The sequence below is a fragment of the Mauremys mutica genome, chromosome 3 (assembly GCF_020497125.1).
Source record: "Mauremys mutica isolate MM-2020 ecotype Southern chromosome 3, ASM2049712v1, whole genome shotgun sequence".
NCBI classification, from domain to species: domain Eukaryota; kingdom Metazoa; phylum Chordata; order Testudines; family Geoemydidae; genus Mauremys; species Mauremys mutica.
The window spans coordinates 211,450,595-211,466,607 of NC_059074.1; the positions used below are offsets into that span (position 1 = coordinate 211,450,595).

The 16,013-nt window shown below is 53.7% G+C and overlaps 2 long non-coding RNA genes across 2 annotated transcripts; both read left to right on the plus strand.

Moving 5' to 3' along the window:
* The first annotated feature begins 455 nt into the window (after window positions 1-455).
* LOC123366462 lies at window positions 456-4,791 on the plus strand. The gene is made up of 3 exons (XR_006578086.1): window positions 456-829; window positions 1,655-2,520; window positions 4,468-4,791. It is a non-coding gene; the product is annotated as an uncharacterized LOC123366462 (long non-coding RNA).
* A 2,578-nt stretch (window positions 4,792-7,369) lies between these two features.
* LOC123366465 lies at window positions 7,370-8,734 on the plus strand. Its single transcript, XR_006578089.1, has 3 exons — window positions 7,370-7,475; window positions 7,549-7,707; window positions 8,606-8,734. It is a non-coding gene; the product is annotated as an uncharacterized LOC123366465 (long non-coding RNA).
* Window positions 8,735-16,013: the final 7,279 nt, after the last annotated feature.

Genomic DNA, 16,013 nt, shown 5'->3' on the forward strand with positions numbered 1-16,013 from the left:
CGTGTGAGAGTCTACAGCCCTCGTGATGGAAAACGAGTGAGAGTGACGAGACGGCGAGCGTTGTTGGTGCCAGGCAGCAGCCGTCCATCTGGGAGCAGAACAGCCGCTATTATCACTGAGATAAGTATCTCTTTTGCAGAGGGTTCTGCTCCTCCAGGTAGGGACACCCTGTTAGCTGGGGCTGGGTTTGTAAGAAAAGGTTCCTGAGTAGCTGTCATTATGAGGGAGACAAGGTCCTCATTTTCAGGGGCTGGTCAGTTCTCTGGCCAGTAGCAGTGTGTCCTCTGCAGCGGAAGTTAGATCCGGGAGGATGACTGCAGTTGGAAAGTTGCTTGCCATTCTCTCATGTTTCTCTCTTTCTTTTCTACTGTGTTGGCCAACATTCTCTGTCTGTCTGTCTGTCCTTGTCTTTCCTTGTGCTGTCTTCCTTCATAGCACACGGGCAGGCATGCTCGGATTGCATCCCCACGGCCTATGTATTAGGAGCCATGAAGAAGTAGAAGGGGATGAAAATAATGCAGAGTAATGGGCACGGGAGTGGAGTGGTGACTGTCGGTGTTAACTCGGTCTCTGTTCATCGAGTGGGGCTGATGTAGATGGGATGGAAGAGGGAGGCGGGGATGAGGGCAAGATTTCAAGCACCAATAGAGATGTGTGTAGTAATGGCTAATGCATGGCTTTTCCAGCTGCTCTTCCAGAGGAATTGTCCAGAAGCCCTCAACGGAGAAGAAGCTGGCAGAGGTGGACCTGCTCAGCCTGAACATCCTTCTAAGCAAACATGAACAGTCCTCAGCTTTCTGCCTCCCGCTTTACTGGCTGTGAGTAAGAGGTCAGTGCTTTCAATTCCTTATCTGTACTCGCTGTAGTTTTCTTCACAGGCCATGTGCTTCCTCATTGGTGTCACGGAGTTTGGGGGAGACAAGGCCCTGTACCCCCGGCTTCCTGCGATTCATGATGACTGTCAGCCAGCCAGTAAAACAGAAGGCTTATTTAGATGACAGGAACACAGTCCAAGACAGGTCTTGCAAGTACAGATCACAGGACCCTTTCAGGTAGGTCCATCTTGGGGGGCCCCAGGGAGGCCAGAGCCCCGTCTGGGCTCCCCTCCATTTTCCCAGCCAGCTCAAATCGGAGACTCTCCAGCCCCTCCTTTCTGGCCTTTGTCTCTTTCCCGGGCCAGGAGGTCACCGGATCTCTTTGCAAAGGGGCCAACTGAAGGTGTCAGAGAACAGAGGAGGGGCCCAGGCCATTAGTTGCCAGGAGAGAGTGCCGGCCATTCTCTATGCAGACAGTATCACAGGGGCCCTCTAAGGATCTGCAAATATCATACACCCTGATCCCCCACACCTAGATATTTAAGAAAGGCATAGGGGAAACTGAGGCACCCACACAGTATTCCGAGAAAACATTGCGAACATTCCCACTTGGTCACAGTTGGGTACGAGGCTCTTTGGGATTAAGGCTGGGGAAGGGACAAGAGTCTACTGAGCAAAGTGACTATTTTGGGTGCAGTTACAATGGGTCCCTTCTAGTTGCAGGTGTGAAGTAGTTGAGGGCGGAGCCATGGGATACGTGAGCTGTGAAATGAAGACTACTCAACATTGCAGACAGAGATGCTAATTTACTTTGTTCTTCTCCTCTCTGCTGTGTTTAGTGCCGAGGGAAATGAAGTCACACGTCAGATTCTATTGCCCTCATGCGATGGAAAGTGAGTGAGAGCAGCGAGCCTGTGAGCATTGTTCATGCCAGGCAAGAGCCGTCCATTTGGGAGCCAAGCCGACGCCACCGACACTGAGATAAGTTTCTGTTTTGTTGAGGGTTCTGCTCACGCTCCATCTGACTCCAGGTAGAGATGCACCATCGGCTGGGGCAGGGTTGGTAAGAAAAGATTCCTGACTAGCTGTGGTTTTGAGGGAGACAAGGTCTCCATTTTCAGGGGCTGCTCATGTCTTTAGCCAGGACTGGTGTGTCCTCCTCAGCGTATTAGATCCAGGAGGATGACTCCAGTTGGTGAGTTTCTTGATTCTATCCCACCGTTTTCTCTCTCTCTCCTCTAATGTGTTGGCCAACACACACACTGTCTCTGTCTCTCTCTCTCTATCTGTCCTTGCCTCACCTTGTACTGTATCCCTTCACATGACATGGGCAGGTGTGGTAGGTGTGCATCCCCACAGGCTAGGTCTTGTTAGCTGTGAACAAGTAGGGGACCGAAATAGTACAGGGCAGTGGGCACTAGAGTGCAGCAGTGACTGTGGGTGTTGACTGAGTCTCTGCCCTTGTGGGGTGATGTAGATGGGATGAGAGAGGGAGGCGGGGATGAGGGCAAGATTAAATGCACCAATAGAGCTCTGTGTAGTGACGGTACTTGCTTGCCTTTATTAGTTTGCAGAGGAATCATCCAGGAGCCCTCGCCGGACGAGAATATGCAGAACTGGACCTAAGCAGCCTGGACATCCTTCTAAGGAGACTTGAATAGTCCTCAGATTTCTTCCTTCTGCATAACTGGGCTGTGAGTAAGAGGTGAGTGCTTTCAATTCCTCACTTGTATTCACTGTAGTTTTCTTCAGAGGCCGTGTGCTTCCTCGTTTGGTACGAGGCTCTGGGATTAAGGCTGGGAAAGGGACAAGAGGCTCCTGAACAAAGTGATTGTTTTGGGACATAGTGTACTTAGATTTCCAGAAAGCCTTTGATAAGAGCCTTTGGTGAAGGACCTTAGGTAAATAAAATAGCCATTGGAAAAGAGGGAAGATCCTTTCATGGATTAAGAACTGGATGAAAGACAGGGAACATAAGGTAGGAATAAATGGTAAATTTTCAGAATGGAGAGGAGTAACTAGTTGTGTTCCCCAAGGGTCAATCCTAGGACCACTCCTATTCAATTTATTCATAAATAATCTGGAGAAAGGTGAGGTGGCAAAGATTGCAGATGATACTAAACTGCTCAAGATAGTTAAACCCAAAGAAGACTGTGAAGAACTTCAAAAACATCTCACAAACTAAGTGTTTGGTCAGCAAAATGGCAAATGAAATGTAATGGGGATAAATGTAAAGTAATGCATATTGGAAAAAATATCCCCAACTATACCCACAATATGATGGGGGATAATTTAACTACAGCTTATCAGGAAAGACATATTGGAGTCATCATGGATAGTTTTCTGAAGATGTCCACGCAGTGTGCAGCGGCAGTCAAAAAAGCAGACAGGATGTTTGGAATCATTAAAAAAGTGATAGAGAATAAGGCAGAGAATATCTTATTGCCCTTATATAAATCCATGGCCCACCCACATCTCGAATACTTTGTACAGATGTGGTCTCCTCATCTAAAAAAAAGATATACTGGTACTAGAAAAAGTTCAGAGATGGACAACTCAAATGATTAGGAGTTTGGAACGTTGCCCATATGAGGAGAGCTGAAAGAGGCCAGGACTTTTCATCTTGGAAAAGAGGAGATTAAGGGGGGATATGATAAAAGTACATAAAATCACTAGTGGTGTGGAGAAAGTGAATTAGGAAAAATTTATTTACTTTGTTCCCCTAATATAAGAATTAGGGGCCACCAAATGAAATTAATGGGCAACTGGTTGAAAATAAATACAAGGAAGTTCTTCTTCATGCAGCGCACAGTCAACCTGTGGAACTCCTTGCCTGAGGAGGTTGTGAAGGCTAGGACTAACAACCTGCATGAATTGATCCAGTTCTCTTTTAAATGCTAAGTCCATTAGCCAGGATAGGTAAGGAATGGTGTCCCTAGCCTCTGTTTGTCAGAGGGTGGAATGGATGGCAGGAGAGAGATCACTTGATCATATACCTGTTAGCTGCCCCAGAGGGAGTGAACCTGGCATTGGTCACTGTCAGTAGGCAGGATACTGGGCTGGATGGACCTTTGGTCTGACCCACTATGGCCATTCTTACGTTCTCTCTTCTCCATGACTGGCTGTGAGTGAACAATTAAGGCACTCTATTCCTCATCCGTACAACTCTAGATTTCTTCAGAGGTTGTGAGCCTCCTCGTTGGGCATGGGGCTCTGTGGCATTATGACTAGGGGAAGGGACAATAGTATCCTCTGCACAGTGGCTCTCTCTTGGATGCAGGTGCAACGGGCTACTTTCTTCAGACAGTGGCTAATGCCAGGTGCCCCAGAGGGAACAAACAGAACAGGGAATAAGCAAGTGATCCATCTGCTGTCACTCATTCCCAGCTCCTGGCAAACAAAGGATAAAGGCACCAGCCCTGCTCATCTTGACAAATAGCTGATGGATCTCCATGAACTTCTCTAGTTATTATTTGAACTCCATTAAGCTTGACCTTCACATAATTCTCTGGCGAGGAGTTCCACAGGCTGAGTGTGCGTTGTGTGCTTTTAATTGTATCTGTAAAGGTGTAATGGGAGATGAGAGAAGAAGAACCTACACAACACTGCAGATTCTGATGATACCCTTTACTTCTTTCTTGTTGCTACAAAGCACAACCAGGAGGGAAAATCAAAGGTTAAGAGCCCACCCCCGTTGTGAGATGGAAAGCGCGCAAGAGCCATGAGACAGCGAGCGTTGTTGATTCCAGGCTATGCAGATGACGTCGAGCTGGGAGTGGAGCAGCCGTCACCATCAGTGAGATAAGTGTCTGGTTTGGGGAGGACTCTGGTAACTGCCTGCGTGCCTCCAGGCTGGGAATTAACATTAGCTGGAGCTCAGTTTGTTGGAAAAGAGTCCTGACTCGGGAGACAAGATTTTCAAGATCTGGTTATTTCTGTGGCTAGGAGTGTGTCTCTTCTGCAGCAGAAGGTTGGATCCAGGGGGATGACTCCAGCTCATGAGTTTCTTGCCTTCCTCCCATGGTTTTTCTCTCTCTCTTTCTCTGTACTGTAGTGTGTTGGCCAACACACACTCTCTCTCTCTCTCCTCTCCTCTCCTCTCCTTGTGCTGTTTCCCTTCACAGGACACGGGTAGGCATGCTACTTTGCATCCCCACAGGCTGTGTCTCGGGAGCTAGGAAGAAGTAGGAGGTGACAAAAATCATGCGGGGCAGTGGGCGCGAGAGTGGAGCGGTGACTGTCGGTGTTAACTTGGTCTCTATTCATTGAGTGGCGCCGATGTAGATGGGATGGGAGAGGGAGGCAGGGATGAGGGCAAGATTTCAACCACCAATAGAGCTTTGTGTAGTGATGGCTCATGCTTGGCTTTTGCAGCTGCGCTTCCAGAGGAGCTGTCCAGGAGCCCCAGCCAGAGAAGAAAGTTGCAGAAGGGAACCTGAGCAGCCTGGACATCCTAAGCAGACATGAACAGTCCTCAGCTTTCTGCCTCCTGCATAACTGGCTGTGAGTAAGGGGTCAGTGTTTGGAATTCCTCATCTCTACTCGCTTCAGTTTTGTTCAGAGACTGTGAACTTCCTCGTTGAACATAGTGCTGTGTGGGATTCAGACTAGGAAAAGGCACAAGTCTCCTGTGCAGAGTGAGTATTTTGGATGTAGGTGCAGTGGGCTGCTTTTTAGTTGTAGTGCTAAAGCTGTAATGGGAGTAACAGTTGAGGGTGGAGCCCTGAGGTGCGGTAGATGCGAGAAGAACCTATGCATGTTGCAGACTGAGATGGTAACTGATTTGTTTTCCCCCTTGTGCTGGGTTCAGTACCAAGGGAAAAGAAGTGGAGGGTCAGAGTCCGCTCTCCTCCTTTCATAAGGTTTGATGCGTCTGACCAGCGTCTGCTGTGCAGAGTGAGTATTTCAGGTGTTGTTTCAAGGGATGCTTTTTGGTTGTAATGCAAAAGGTGTGATGGGAGGAGGGTTCAGGGCAGATCACCACTGTGTAGGAGAGGCAGAAAGAAGAGCCTCCCCAACATTGTCAACAGAGATGGTAACTTGTTTGTTTTTTCCCCTTCTGCTGGATTTAGTACCAAGGGAAAAAAGAGCTCGCATCAGCGTCAACTGCCCTCATGCGATGGAAATCAAGCGAGAGCAATGGGACCACGAGAATTATTGCTGCCACGAACAAGCCGTCCAACTGGGAGATCAGTCGCCCCTCTCAATGAGATAAGTGTCTGTCTTGGTGATTGTTCTGTTTTTTGAGTAGCTGTGCTTATGAGGGAGACAGGGTCCCCATTTTCAGGGTCTGCTCAGTTCTCTGGCCAGTAGCGCTGTGTCCTCTGCAGCAGAAGGTTAGATCCAGGAGGATGACTGCAGGTGGAGAGTTGCTTGCCTTCTTCCCGTGTGTGTGTGTGTGTGTCTCTCTCTCTCTCTGTTCCCTACTATATTGGCCAACACACACCCGTTCTCTATCTTTGCACTATCTGCTTTGTAGGACATGGGCAGGCATGCTAGGTGTGCATCGCCACAGGTTAGGTCTTGGGAGCCCTGGAGTCGTAGGAGGGGATGAAAGTCATGTGGGGCTGTGGGTGCTAAAGTGGAGCAATGACTCTTGGTGTTAACTCGGTCTCTGTTCATCGAGTGGGGCCGATGTAGATGGGATGGAAGAGGGAGGAAGGGATGAGTTCAAGATTGCAAGCACCAGTAGTGCTGTGTACAGTGATAGTTCTTGTTTGGCTTCATTAGTTTGCAGAGGAATCATCTAGGAGACTTAGCTGGATGAGAATATATCAGAAGTGGATCTGAGCAGCTTGGGCATCCTTCTAAAGATACATGAATAATCCTCATGTTTCTGACTGGGCAAGAGGCTCTGGTATTAAGGCTGGGGAAAGGACAAGAATCTCCTGAACAAAGTGACTATTTTGCGTGCCGTTACAATGGGTTCTATAGTAGTAATGGGAGATGGGTTGCGAGCGGAGCCGTGGGATATGGGAGATGTGAAATGAAAAGACAACAACACATTGCAGGCGGTGATGCTAATTTTTTGGGTTTTTCCCCTTTGTCCTGGGTTTAGTACCAAGAGAAAAGAAGTCAAGCATCAGTCTACTGCCATGACATGGCGGAAAGTGAGTGAGAACAGCGAGACTGCGATCATTGTTGAGCCCAGACAAGCACCATCCATCTGGGAGCTGAGTAGAGGCCACTGTCAGTGACATAAGTGTCTGGTTTGGGGAGGGCTCTGCTCACACCCCGCCTGAGTTGAAGTTGGGAAGCCCGGTAATGTAGGGCTCGGTGTGTAGGAAAAGGTTCCCCACTAGCTGTGGGTTATGAGGGAGAAAAGGTCCCATTTTCAGAGGTGGCTCACTTCTCTGGTCAGGAACAGTTTCTACTCCGCAGCAGAAGCTTGTATCGAGGAGGATGACTCCAGGTGATGAGTTGCTTGACTTCCTCCCATGTTTCTCTCTCGCTCTCTACTCTAGTGTGTTGGCCAACACGCTCTCTCTCTTCGCCCCCCTTCTTGTGCCGTCTCCTTTTATAGAACACTGGCACGTGTGTATTGCATGTCTCGTGAGCCATGGAGGAGTAGGAGGGGACGAAAATCATGGAGGGCTGTCGGTGCGAGTGGAGCGGTGACTGTCAGAGTTAGCTTGGTCTCATCGTGGGGGGCTGATGAAGGTAGGATGGAAGAGGGAGGCAGGGATGAGGGCAAGAGCTCTGTGTAATGACGGCTCATGCCTGGCTTTTTTAGCTGTTCTTACAGAGGAATTGTTGTTCTGGAGCCGTAGCTGGAGGAGAAACTGCATCTGAGCGGCTTGGACATCGTTCTAAGCAAACATGAACAGTCCTCACTTTCTGCCTCCTGCATAAATACACTTCATGACTTCTAGCATCACAGCTGAAGCCTAAGGTAAATGCATGGTAGAGGCTGAGTACAGGCAGCTGCTTCCCTTTAGGTGGGTTTGGTTTCTCATAAAAGTTTTCCTCCTTGTTCTGGGTGTGGGAGGAGAATTTCGCTATTGTGGGAGTAGCTGTGGGATTACGATGAGGGGAAGAGACAATAGTCTCCTTTAGTGTGACTCTATTGCAGGAGTCCCCAATGCGGTGCCTGTGGGTGCCATGGTGTCTGCCAAGACAGCTATGTACACCTGCCTACTAATTGCCAAACAAGCAGTCGCTGAAATACCACCCGGAACCAGCGTCATCAAGAAGCGTTGCTGCCAAAATGTTGCTGATTTTCGGCGGCGGTGCCTCTCAATAACGCTGGTTCTTGGTGGCTGCTTGTTTGGTGACCACGCTCCTCGGTGGCTAGTTGTCCGGCGCCTGCCACACTAAAAGGTTGGGGATCCCTGCTCTATTGGGTGCAGGTGCAACAGACTGACCAAGCACTGCTATTCTTACGTTCATATGTTATGCAGACCAAGGGTCCATCTACCCCAGTATGCTGTCTTCTGACTGGCTAATGCCAGGTGCTTCAGAGGGAATGAACAGAACAGGGAATCGAGAAGTGATCCATCCTGTGTCGCCCATTCCCAGCTTCTGGCAAACAGAGGTTAAGGGCACCATCTCTGCCCATCCTCACCAATAGCCATTGATGCACGTTTCCTCCATGAATTTACCTAGTTCTTTTTTGAATCCTGTTATAGTCTTGGCTTTCACAGCATTCTCTGGCAAGGAGCTCCACATGTTGAGTGTTGGTTGTGTGCTTTTTAATTGTATCTATAAAGGTGTAATGAGAGATGAACCACCTACACAACACTGCAGATTCCGATGATAACTTTTGTTTTTCCCTCTTGTGTTGTGCTTAGTACCACAGAGAGAGAAGTCAAGGTCCCCGTTGTGAGATGGAAAGCACAGAAGAGCCGTGAGACAGCGAGCGTTGTTGATGCCAGGCTATGGCGATGCCGTTGAGCTGGGAGCAGAGCAGCCATCACCACCAGTGAGATAAGTGTCTAGTTTGCTGAAGACTCTGGTAATGGCCCGCCTGCCTCCAGGGTTGGACTGGTCATTAGCTGTGGCTCGGTTTGTAGGAAAAGATTCCTGACTAGCTGTGGTTACGAGGGAGACAAGGTCCTCGTTTTCAGGGGCTGGTCATTTCTCTGTCCACAAGCAGTGTGTCCTACGCAGCAGAGGGTTGGACCCAGGGGGATGACTCCAGCTAGTGAGTTTCTTGACTTCCTCCCACGTTTTTCTGTCTCTCTCCTCTAATGTGTTGGCCAACACACACTCTGTCTGTCACTCTCTCTCTGTCTTTGCCTTTTCCTTGTGCTGTCTCCTTTCTTAGGACATGGGCAGGTGTGGATCCCCACAGGCTTGGTCTTGGGAGCTATGAACAAGTAGGAGGGGACCGAAATCATGCAGGGTAGTGGACACTAGATTGCAACGGTGACTGTGGGTGTTGACTGAATCTCTGCTCTAGTGGAGCTGAAGTGGATGGGAGAGGGAGGCAGGGATGAGGGCAAGATTTCATGCACCAATTGAATTTTGTGTAGTGATGGCTTTTGCTTGGGTTACTTGCTGCATTTGCAGAGGAATCATCCAGGAGCAGCAGCCAGAGGAGAAATTGGCAGACATGGACCTGAGCAGCCTGGACATCCTTCTAAGCACAGATTAACAGACCTCAACTTTCTACCTTCCACATAACAGGGTGTGAGTAAGTGGTCAGTGCTTGGAATTCCTCCTCTGTTGTCACTCCAGTTTTGTTCCTCGTTGGGTATGTGGCTCTGTGGGATTCAGACAAGGGAAAGGCACAAGTCTCCTGTTCAGAGTGGCTGTTTTGGGTGTAGTTGGAACAGGCTTCTTTCTAGTTGTGGTCCTGAAGGTGTAACAGAAGAAGGGTTACGGGTGGAGGTCTGGGGTGTGGAAAATGGGAGAAGAACCTATGTAACGTTGCTGACTGAGATGCTAACCTGTTTGTTTTCCCCCCTTTGTGCTGGGTCAGTACCAATAGAAAAGAAGTGGAGGGTCAGTGTCCGCTCCCCTCCTGCGATGGAAAGCGAGTGAGAGCGATGAGATACCTGGCATCAGTAATGCTTGCTAAGAGCCGTCCAGCTGGGAGTGGAGCAGCCACCACTCTCAATGAGATAAGTGTCTGTTTTGGTGATTGCTCTGCTCACTGCCCACTTGGCTCCAGGAAATGCTCTCTGCATTGCCCTATGTGGCCACACAGTGTCACTGTTGCTCCGTGAGAAATGCTCTGTGCATTATCTGGCGTAGCCACACGGTGTCACTGTTGCTCCGTGAGAAATGCTCTGTGCATTATCCTGCGCGGCCACACGGTGTCACTGTTGTTCCATGCAGGAACTGTTCTGTGCATTACTCTTCATGGCCACCTGGTGTCACTATTCCTCAGTGAGAAATGCTGTGTGCATTACCCTGTGTGGCCACATGGTGTCACTGTTCCTCTGAGAGAAATGCTCTGTGCATTACAATGCATGGCCACACGGTGTCACTGTTGCTCCATGCAGGAACTGCTCTGTGCAATACCCTGCGTGGCCACACGGTGTCACTGTTGCTCCACGCAGGAACTGCTCTGTGCATTACCCTGCGTGGCCACACGGTGTCACTGTTGCTCCATGCAGGAACTTCTCTGTGCATTACCCTGCGTGGCCACACGGTGTCACTGTTGCTCCGTGAGAAATGCTCTGTGCATTACCCTGCGTGGCCACATGGTGTCACTGTTGCTCCATGAGAAATGCTCTGTGCATTACCCTGTGTGGCCACACGGTGTCACTATAGCGCCATGCAGCAAATGCTCTGTGTATTTCCCTGCGTGGCCACACGGTGTCACTGTTGCACCATGCAGGAAATGCTCTGTGCATTACCCTTCGTGGCCACATGGTGTCACTGTTCCTCTGAGAGAAATGCTCTGTGCATTACCCTGCGTGGCCACATGGTGTCACTGTTGCTCCATGAGAAATGCTCTGTGCATTACCCTGTGTGGCCACACGGTGTCACTATAGCGCCATGCAGCAAATGCTCTGTGTATTTCCCTGCGTGGCCACACGGTGTCACTGTTGCACCATGCAGGAAATGCTCTGTGCATTACCCTTCGTGGCCACATGGTGTCACTGTTCCTCTGAGAGAAATGCTCTGTGCATTACCCTTCGTGGCCACACGGTGTCACTGTAGCGCCATGCAGCAAATGGTCTGTGTATTTCCCTGCGTGGCCGCACGGTGTCACTGTTGCTCCATGCAGGAACTGCTCTTTGTATTATCCTTCATGTCCACACTGTGTCACTGCAGCCGTCACTGGGGCTTAGGAGGTTCCGGGGGCCCTCCCAGCCCTCTCTCCAGAATGTTGCGGTCTCGATGGGGGTTCGGGGGGCCCCCCAGCCCTCTCTCCCATGCTGCAAGGGTCCCGGGGGGGCTTAGGGGGTTCCGGAGGTGCCCCCAGGCCTCTCTCCAGGCTGTAGGGATCCCGGGGGTGCCTATGGGGCTCGGGGGAACCCCCCAGCTTCTATCCAGACTATAGGGTACTGGGGGGGTTTAGGGGGTTCCGGGCCCCCCCAGCCCTCTCTCCAAGATGTAGGGGTCCCTGGGGGGCTTAGGGGGTTTGGGGGCCCCCCAGCCCTCTCTCCAGGCTGTAGGGGTCCTGGGGTGGTTTAGGGGGTTCTGGGAGTCTCCCCAGACCTCTCTCCAAGCTGTAGGGGCCCTAGGGGGCTTCTGGGGGACACAGATACCTATGTCCAGGCTGTAGGGGTTCCGAGAGTCGTGGGGGGCACAGATACCTAGGTCCAGGCTGGAGGGGTCGCTGGGGGGATTAGGAGGTTCATGGGGAGACAGATACCTACGTCCAGGGTATGGGGTCTTGAGGGGGATTAGGGGGTTCTGGCGGGGCACAGATACCTATCCAGGCTGGAGGGGTCCGGGGGGGCTTGTGGGGCTCGGGGGGGCACAGATACCTAGGTCCAGGCTGGAGGGGTCCTGGGGGGCTTAGGGGTTTTGTGGGGGGCACAAATACCTATGTCCAGGCTGGAGGGGTCCCGTGGGGCCTTAGGGGGTTCATGGGGGGCACAGATACCTATGTACAGTGGTGAGCTGGAGCTGGTTCGCTGGAACTGGTTGCTAAATTTGAAGCCGGTTTAGAACCTGTTGTTAGGGTTACCATACAGCGAGCGGCTGGGGTTGCTGCTGGGAGACAGGACCCCTCGCTCTGTGCAGCTAGAGTCTCCTTTTCCCAAGCACTACCTTCCCCCGGTTTGCCTGGCAGCCCCCCGAGCCTTGTCACCCCCAGATTCCTCCCCTCCGAGTCTCGTCTTACCTTGGGCTCTGGCCGGCTAATTGAATCAGACTGCAGCTCTCAGCCTGCCGGAGCTGATTCAATCAGCCGGCCAGAGCCCAGGGTAGGACAAGACTGGGAGGGGAGACTCTGGGGGTGACGAGGCTTGTGGGGGGGAGAGGAATTGGGGGTGACGAGGTTCGGGGGGCTGCGGGGTAAACAGGGGGAAGGTAGTGCTGGGGCAAAGGACTCTGGACTCTGCAGCTGCACAGCTGTCTCCCAGCAGCAGCCGCTGCCCCCGCTGCAGGGGAATCAGACCTGGCAGCCTGCGGAGCCCAAGATAAGATGGGGAGGGGAGTGTCTGGGTTGGGGAGGGGGCAGGGCCGGCTCCAGACCCCAGCCGCGCAGGCGGGTCCGGCGGGATGACCGGACCTCCAGCAGGCATGACTGTGGCGGGTGCGCTGGTCCCGCGGCTCGTGTGGACCTCCCGCAGGCATGCCTGCAGAAGCTCCACCGTAGGCGCGGGACCAGCGGCACGTCTGCGGGAGGTCCCGCGGAGGTGCGGGACCGGCGCCTGGCAGCTCGAGCGGTGGGGCGGCGGAATTCGGAGAGCCGCCCCTGGGAGCGGGAATGAATTGGGGGATGATGAGGCTGGGAGAGGGGGGAGAGGGATGGGATCCTGCGGGAGGTGGGGGCAGTGAGTTGCCTGTCTGTATGTTCTCAGTAATAGCAGCTGTTCCTGTAGCAAAACCCTTCCCTCCACATTCCCTTTCTAGTTTTGCCTCATTTGCTCCAGTCTCTAGTTCTGTTTGACATGGATCGATAATATCGGCTTTAAAATCTCTCCGCCATCGGTGGTTTTTACACAGTTCTGCATCTGTTCTGCAGATGGCCCCAGTCTCCAGCTGTTCAATCCTTCACCGGGGCGGGAGAGGATTAATAGTGGGGGGGGGTGTCCCAGAGCCCCCAGCCCCCGCTGCGGGGCGGGGCGCAGGGCGGGAGGACGCAGGGGCTTGTAGGAGTTGTAGTGCGCCACGGCCTACAACTCCCATCAGCCCCCGCGGACCCAGCGGGCGGTGCTTTGGGCGCGACAGGCTCTGCTTGCAGGGCGGGGCCTGGAGCGGAAGTGACGTCAGCGGTCTGGAGGCCGCCCGTGATAAGCGGGGGACTTGGGTGTGTTGGGCGCGAGCCGCTGCGTCCCCGGGACGTGGCCCCCCCCGCGCCCAGCGACCCCGCCCCTCCTCGCGGGGTGTTTGGGACCGGCCCCCCGACCCCCTAACTGCTCCCACAGCCCCCCCGCCTCCCCCCAGTGCCTTGCCTCCCCCCCCGTCCAGCCACAGCCCCCCCTGCCTCCCCCCACCCAGCTACAGCCCCCCCGGTGCGCTTTTCCGCCCCCCCGCCTACCCCGGCCACAGCCCCCCCCGGCACCCCCAGCACCTTCCTCCCCCCGGTACCCCCCGCATCCCTCACCCAGCCACAGCCCCACTGGCGCATCTTTCCTCCCTCCCCTGCCCAGCCACAACCCCCCCCATTCCCACCCCCACCTCCCCCCCCGGCACCCACAGCGCGCCTTCCCCCCCACCCAGCCACAGCCCCCCCCCATCCCCATAGCTTCCCTCTCCCAGCCACAGCTCCCCCCCCTCCCAGCGTGCCTTTCCTCCCCCCCAGCTCCCACAGCCCCCTGCCCAGCCACACCCCCCACAACCTCCCCCATGCCCCCCCGTGCCCCCGCACTGCTGTGAGCTTCCCCAACTCCTCATGGGCCACCAACCTTCCCCACACACCTGCAGTGTACCGCAAGCTTCCCTCCCCCCACGGGCCCCCACGGTGCCTCCAGCACACTGTGAATTTCCCAAGCCCCCTTGGTGCCCCCAGCCCCCCCGCATCCCTAGTGCGCGCTGCATCCCTACCTCCCCCACCCCCAACCTCCCCAGCTCCCCGTGACATTCTCTAAGCCCCCTCAGCCCCCCACAACCTTCCTCTTCCCTCCCACACCCCCCAGCCCGCCCCAACTTTCCTCATCCCCCCCTTGAACCCCCAACCTGCTTCCCCAGTCCCCAACCTACCCACCCACCCCGCCCCCTATGCCTGCAGCCTTCTCCAATCTGAATGCCCGTTCCTCTAGCCGAAACCAACCCACCCCCGTCTATCCCCCCATCCGTTGGGCCCCTCAGTCCTTTCCTTTCCCTCCAATACCTCCTAGGCCACCCCAACCTGCACCCCATCCCTACTTTCCCCCATACATGCCTTCTCCCATAGCCCCCTTCCGAACCCTACCTCCCTCCCCACCACTCGCCAGCCTGCAACAACTTTCCCCAACCTACACACCTGTATCCCCGAGTTCATTCCTCCATTCAAGGGACTCCTCTGACCCCATCTCTCTCCAACATCCTCCCAGCTCACCACAACCTGCGCCTCCACCTGTAGGGACTGATCAGCGCCCCTTCCTCCCCAACAGCCCCCCCAGTTCATTTCCCCCATCCATTGGGCCCCTCAGTCCCCTTTTTTCTTTCCTCCCACCGCAACTTGCACCACACTCTGTCCCTAGATCTGTGGGCCCCCCAGTGCCCTTTTCTCCTTTGTCCAACATTCCCCAACCTGCACCCCCATTCCTCCCTCCACCCATGGGGCCCCTCAGCCCTTCTCTCTCCTTCCTGCCCAACACTCACCCTTCATAGCACACGGGCAGGCGAGCTAGGGGACGAAACCCGTGGGGAGCAGTGGATTGTAGAGTGGAGCGGTGACTGATAGTGTGGGCTCAGTCTCTGTTCCTCGACTGGGGCGGCTGGAGATGGGATGGGAGAGGGAGGCAGGGATGAGGGTGTTAATAGAGCTCTGTGTAGTGATAGCTCCTGCTTGTCTTTATTAGTTTGCAGAGGAATTGTCCAGGAGCTGGAGCCGGAGGAGAAACTGGAAGAAGTGAACCTGAGCAGGCTGGACATCCTTGTAAGCAGAGATGAAGAGTCCTCAGCTTTCTGCCTTCTCCATGATTGGCTGTGAGTGAACAATTATGGCCTCTATCCCTCATCCGTACCACTCAAGTTTTCTTCAGAGGCCGTGAGCCTCCTTGTTGGCCATGGGGCTCTGTGGGATTACGACCAAGGGAAGGGACAACAGTCTTCTCTGCTCAGTGACTGTCTTGGATGCAGGTGCAACAGGCTGCTTAACATATGAACGTAAGAATGGCCAGACTGGGTCAGATCAAAGGTCCATCTAGCCTAGTATCCTGTCTACCGACAGTGGCTAATGTCAGGTGCCCCAGAAGGAATGAACAGAACAGGGAATTACCAAGTGATCCATCCACTGTCACCCATTCTCAGCTTCTGGCAAACAGAGGCCAGGGACACGATCCCTGCTCATCGTGACTCATAGCCGTTGATGGATTCATCCTCCATGAATTGACAGTAACTCTCCACTTAACATCCTCTCGCTTAACATTGTTTCAATCTTAGGTCCCTGCTCAATTACAAAACATGCTGTTTTTAAAGTTGTGCAATGCTTCGCTATAACAGCGTTTGGCTGCCTGCTTTGTCCACAGTCGACAGCCCCCCATCAGCTCTCCTATGCCCCCCCCAGCACTTCCCGCCCGCCAGCAGACCCCGCGGATCAGTGCCTTCCCCCATCGCCTTCTGCCTGTGGCAATCAGCTGGCTTGTGGCATTCGGGGACGGGGAGTGAAGACTCGTTGTGTAGGCTCCCCCTCCCTCCCCTGCTTCCAAATGCCGCAAGCCAGCTGATTGCTGCGGGCAGGAGCGAGGACGCGGTGTATGAAGTAAAGGGGAAGGAGGGGGGAGGAAGAGGCAGGTTAAGGGTGGGGGCTTGGGTGGCCGAGGGTTGAGGCGCCCGACCCTGGTGCTTGCAGAGAGGGGAAGCTGCCGCTGCTCCTGTGCAACGTGCTTCTGCTAGCCTACAGCACCTTCAGCCTCCTTGCCTGCCTCATTGTCGCCAGTGCCAGTGGGCTGTGCCCGTGTGGGGTAAGGCGGGGGCACCCCCCCA